This window comes from Monopterus albus, unplaced genomic scaffold (assembly GCF_001952655.1).
Source record: "Monopterus albus unplaced genomic scaffold, M_albus_1.0 scaffold34.1, whole genome shotgun sequence".
NCBI classification, from domain to species: Eukaryota; Metazoa; Chordata; class Actinopteri; order Synbranchiformes; family Synbranchidae; genus Monopterus; species Monopterus albus.
Genome location: NW_018127914.1, coordinates 1,125,207 through 1,130,442, shown reverse-complemented (window position 1 = coordinate 1,130,442; position 5,236 = coordinate 1,125,207).

Here is a 5,236-nt window from a genome sequence, read left to right as displayed (position 1 = left end):
TTAACATGCTCAGTTTTTCTAATGTTAATTGGACCAATGCTATAGTAATTTGATTGTTGAAGTAATCCAGATTGAACTTTTTATCACAACAAAATGGTTATGTTTATCAAAAGCTCCAGAACAGCTTCTGAATTGACCTTAGACTGTCGATCTATAAATGAATAAAAATCTGTAATTATATATGCTGGTTCAGGAGAGAAGCTACTGCGAGCTGTAGTATTCAGGATCATTCATACATGTATTATGATGTTGTAAACATGGAGCACGAACATGAGGCTGGTTTCTTACATGGTTTCTAAAATAAGCTGTCTTTGTCTTGTCACAGGAACAAAAGCTCCACATATAACTTTGTCAGACAGTCAGTGTTTTGTTTGTTCTCTAGTGACTCTTGTTTGCATTAAGCCAAAAGCAAAATAAATTGGCTCCCTATCATCAGTATTACAAGGCAAACGGAAGACAGCAGCACAAATCTGATGTTAAACAAAAGCCTGTGTATGACAAGCGGTGTCGTGATACAACCCGTTATCCATTTATAATCATCATAATGGAAAGCTTCCAGTCGCAGTAAGCTGTTCTACTACTGAGTAGTAACAGCTGTACATCCATGAAGTATTGCATGTCAGCAAGATGCACACAACGGTGGAGGCAGTGTGTGAATTCCTTGTGACATGCTTATTGTGTGTACTCATGCCGGCAGCAAAGATTCAGCGAATTAACCTCGTCTTCTCTCGTCTCCCCTCAGTGCTTTCAGGGCAGCCTTCTGTTGATCACGGGTCTGTGTGACAAGACCTCACTTTCAGAACACGTGTGCTCCAGAAGGAAGAAGAACATGGAGAAAAATTTGAGGAACGTGTCGCTGGACAACAGCTGCTTTTATGTAAGCTGTGAAACCAAAGTCAAAAAATGATCTTATTCTAACAAAAACCACATTATGATGACATTTATTGACATGTTTCCCTTAATAATAGTTATTCAACAAAAACAAATTTGATATACAATTTACCTTGTTTTTGGAAGAATTTTAATTGTAGATCAAAACATAGAACAGATCCTGAAAAGGCTGCAGGTTTGTTCGACTCCAGATAAATGTCTGCAGATCACACATAACTGTACCTTGAGTATTTTTATATTCTGCTACTTTATACTTTGGCTTTGCAACATTTTAGAGAAAAATATCGTACTTTGTACTCACTACATTTATTTGATCATTTTAGTTACTAGTTACCTTTCAGAAAGAAGTTATAATCACAAGATTTATTAACCCTTGGTATAAAATCCACAAGCTACCCAGCAGTACTTAATTATAAAAATGTAAGGTACTGTAGTTAAAACTAGCTCCAACTTTACTAACTACAGTATTAAATGCGAGGTACACAATAATACATCAATAATTATAATCAAATAATATAATGTACATCAATGTAAACTGTGCCATTTTGCATAATCAGTACTTTGGTACTTTAGGTATATTTTCTGCTAATGCTAATGTACTTTTACTTAAGTAACATTTTGAATGCAGGACCTTGTAGCAGAATCTTTTTACACTGTGCTATTGCCACTTATACTTAGGTAAACAATCCAAGTACTTTTTCCACCACTGAATGATAACTTATGGACAAATGATGACTTGATGGTGTCTGAAGTTGTGAGGTGAAGCCACAAGTATCACATAAATACAGCTAAAGTGGCAAACTCATTTCTTTCTGCTGCGTTCACTCTAACAGCAAAACAATATAACACCTTCATTTTTTTGCAAAGACATTTATCCTCAATACCAGACTTGAAGAGAAGCTGAAGGTTTAAAATCACCCGAGACATCTCATCATGGGCAGAGAGTTCAATCTGATCACTTGTTGACATGTTTGTCCCTGCTGAGATCTGCAGGCAGTCAGAACCATCTTGTAAGGTGTTGTGTACCTGTCAGGAATGAGCCTTGTTTTGGAAGATACAGACAACATAATTCATCAGGCCGAGGGAGGGTCTCTTGAAGAATGGAGAAGTGACAAAGTCGATTCTTTTGAGAATAATGATGGCTGCCAGCGTGCTGAATGGATGGAATGTCTTTTAGGATCTGTCAAAGCCCTTTTCCATAGCTGTAAAGCCCACAGGTGTGATGTGCTTCACCATCGCTGTTGTGCCAAAGTATCTGAAATGTTGAAACATTTATATATGACTATTGAATTTTTTGTGGAATCTGTAAATTAGCTGTTCTTTCATTTCAGTTCCATTTCTTTTATTTACTCAAATGTTTCCACTTTTCTATTTTCATTTTCGCTTGACCAGAAAATGGGTTTGATTCTGCCTTGTGTTTGCATATGTTTAATAACGACCTCTGCACGTTCCAGTTGCGGTTTGGATATGTGCTATTTAGGACCTACGATAAGGTAAATAGGTTATACTTGTGGTGCTGTGGTTCCTCTCACAAATTCCTCATTATTTTGAACTATTTCTGGTTTTGGTTGCCAGGTTTGAATGTCAAATGTCGAATTTATTTCATCTTGAGCTGCGCGAGAAACCACTGTCATGTGGTTGGGTTTAGACCCTTGGACAGTGTGACGAGTCTCATTCACATTCTGTCCAAACCTGACATCATTTGCATGAGAATAAGCCCAAACTCTGCAAACGTGACACGTCCCAGACAAGGGATCACAACTTGGCTGTCATATTAGGCCGGTAAATTCAGGTGACATGGATCTTGTGTCCTCATCTGGGCCAACCTGACAGTGGTTCATGTTCTCTGCTGTCTTTTCTGAGGGGCTTTGTGAGGGGGGGATTGCTTTTAATCAGCATGACAAACCCTGCCACCCTGCACACACACACACATATATGTGAGAGTGGGCATATAGTGAGGGGCAGTGGGCTGGCCATTGTGCCATCATTAGTCCAAGCCTCCACGGCAAGCTTCTGACACATGTCGAAGGAGCTTCATTCGACCTACAGAAGGTGCATCCGCATTATGCAAAGGTAGCAGTGTCTTTATGTGCTGCACTACTGTCAGAGGCTTGAAGGAAGAACTGAGGAGGGAAGTGCTAGGGCCTGGGGGGAGAGAGAGGGGAGGAACAGACAGAGAGAGAAAGAGAAGCTGCAAATCAATACAAGAAGTGGAGGAATCTGCTGTATGTAATGATTACGTGTGGCAAAGTTGTATTTTTTCTGAAGAAATGAAAAATGTTAATGCATTAACATGCCTGCCTGCTTAATGTGCATGGTGTTGTGTGTTTGTGTTTGTTTTTGTGGCTTTAGTGTCTGGTACATGCATGAATGTAATGCTTTTGATACATATCTGTTTAGCAGACAAGTCTTTTTAAATTTCCACATATGTAGCTGTGATATTTATGTCATATTACCAGAAGGATGCAATACAAGCTATTTTAACTTAAAGTGTCATTTACATCTCATCCTGCACATGCATGGCCCAGTGCTTCTTGTGCACCTTGAGTGTCTTGGACTGTAGACAACATTTTGCACCTTTTCTGACTAATTTAAAATGAAACAATAATTTTCTTTTCAACTGAATCTTTTGTAGTGTGCAAATGTCACTGCACATTATAAACCTGTTGTTCCTTTAAAACACCATTCTAGTTTAATGTTCAGTTTAAAGGCAACTGCTATATTGTTTCAGCTGTTCTGTTTACTTTGTACAAATGAATTATTGGCTCACGAAAACAGCATAAAGAAGTGATTGATATTACAGAAGCAGGGGTGGATTTAGAAAATTTTGGACAGGGTGTCCAGGCTGGGGCACAGACTCAGACAGGGGGGGCACATTTGAAATGCATATAAAAAGTAAATTACACCCTTAGTTTTGTGGTATAATAAACCATACATTATTAAGAATCAATATGTAAAAATGAGACACACATAGTGCTTTCTTTAGCTAACTTTGGCTGCCCAACAAAAAAGTCAGGTGATTTATGTCAAGTTTGTAACAACACTGTTGGAGAAATGAATGTTTATATCATGGTGCATGCATGATATAAAATACAACTAATTTAACCGATGTCAATGATAAAGCACCAGAAAAATGTCAGTTGTTTTTAAGGCAACAATTTGTTATTATTTTTCATTTTTTATTCATTAATACTGAAAAACATCCCATTTTGACTCTGGTAGGTGTGGCCAGTGCCACCCCTGGCCACCCCCTCGCTCTGTTCATGTACAGAAGTGACTATTTTTGTGCAGTTGACAGTGATCATTTCAAAGTCTCTTTAATTTAGTTGTCATTTTAAAATTGCTGACTGACTTAAAGGTTAACAGGCATCCTGTACAATGCATCAGCACTCTGCTCTCAGGCCAAAATGCTCTTGATGCAGAAGTAAGTCTCAAAAAGTCATGAAACAAGAAAGTAGTAAATTTTCAGATCATCTGTGCTTCCTCTCCACTGACTTCAAGCAGTCACCAAAAAAATCCCATGTCTTTAAGAGATGTGTTAATAGAAGACCCAAATATCCACTTAATGCCCAAAGTGATGGGTAGAGTCATTTTTACAAGTCCAGAGATGAGATTCTGCTTTCATTGCCCCATCAGTATAATGATTTAGTACCAGGTCCTGTCATTCCTTTGTCACTTGGGTGTTGCAATCCTTCTCCATCCGTTGCCAGAGGGAGAACCAAAATGCAGTTTTTTCAATAACACTAAATACATCGCCAACAGCGCACGGTCCAATAGCTCATGAATATGAATGTATATATAAATAGACAAGTTGAGGAGGCAGAGGGATGTTGGCCTGTCACTTTTGCCTTGTCTATATCTCCACTAGGAAGAGTAAGTCATATCCTGGATCTACCAAGCAAACAGGCTTCCCTCTCTGTGTCTTCCCTGTGTCAGATACATTGCACATACATTGTTTTATTTTCTAGCCACAAATTAAGTCGCTATCATTAGCGTGAGTTTGACATCTCTTTAATTAACAGTTATCCAGCAATCATGATCACAGTCGGAACAGACTGACAGAGAAATGACAGGAGGGAGGTGGAGGGGTGGCAACATGGTGACAAGTATGGACTTGGTATTGAACTGTTTTAATGAATGAATGAACACACCCAAACAATGTAAGTTTGTAATAATTCCTGGCTGATTAAAAAAAAAAGACAATTTATAAGAATCCATAATTGTCCTTTAAGAAATCCTGACACCTGTCCAACCCTATGTACCCCTCAAAATGCAGCAGCATGTCATTTGACGAATGAAAGGAAAAGCCCCGTGACCAGGTTTGGCAGACATCTTGTTAGATCGA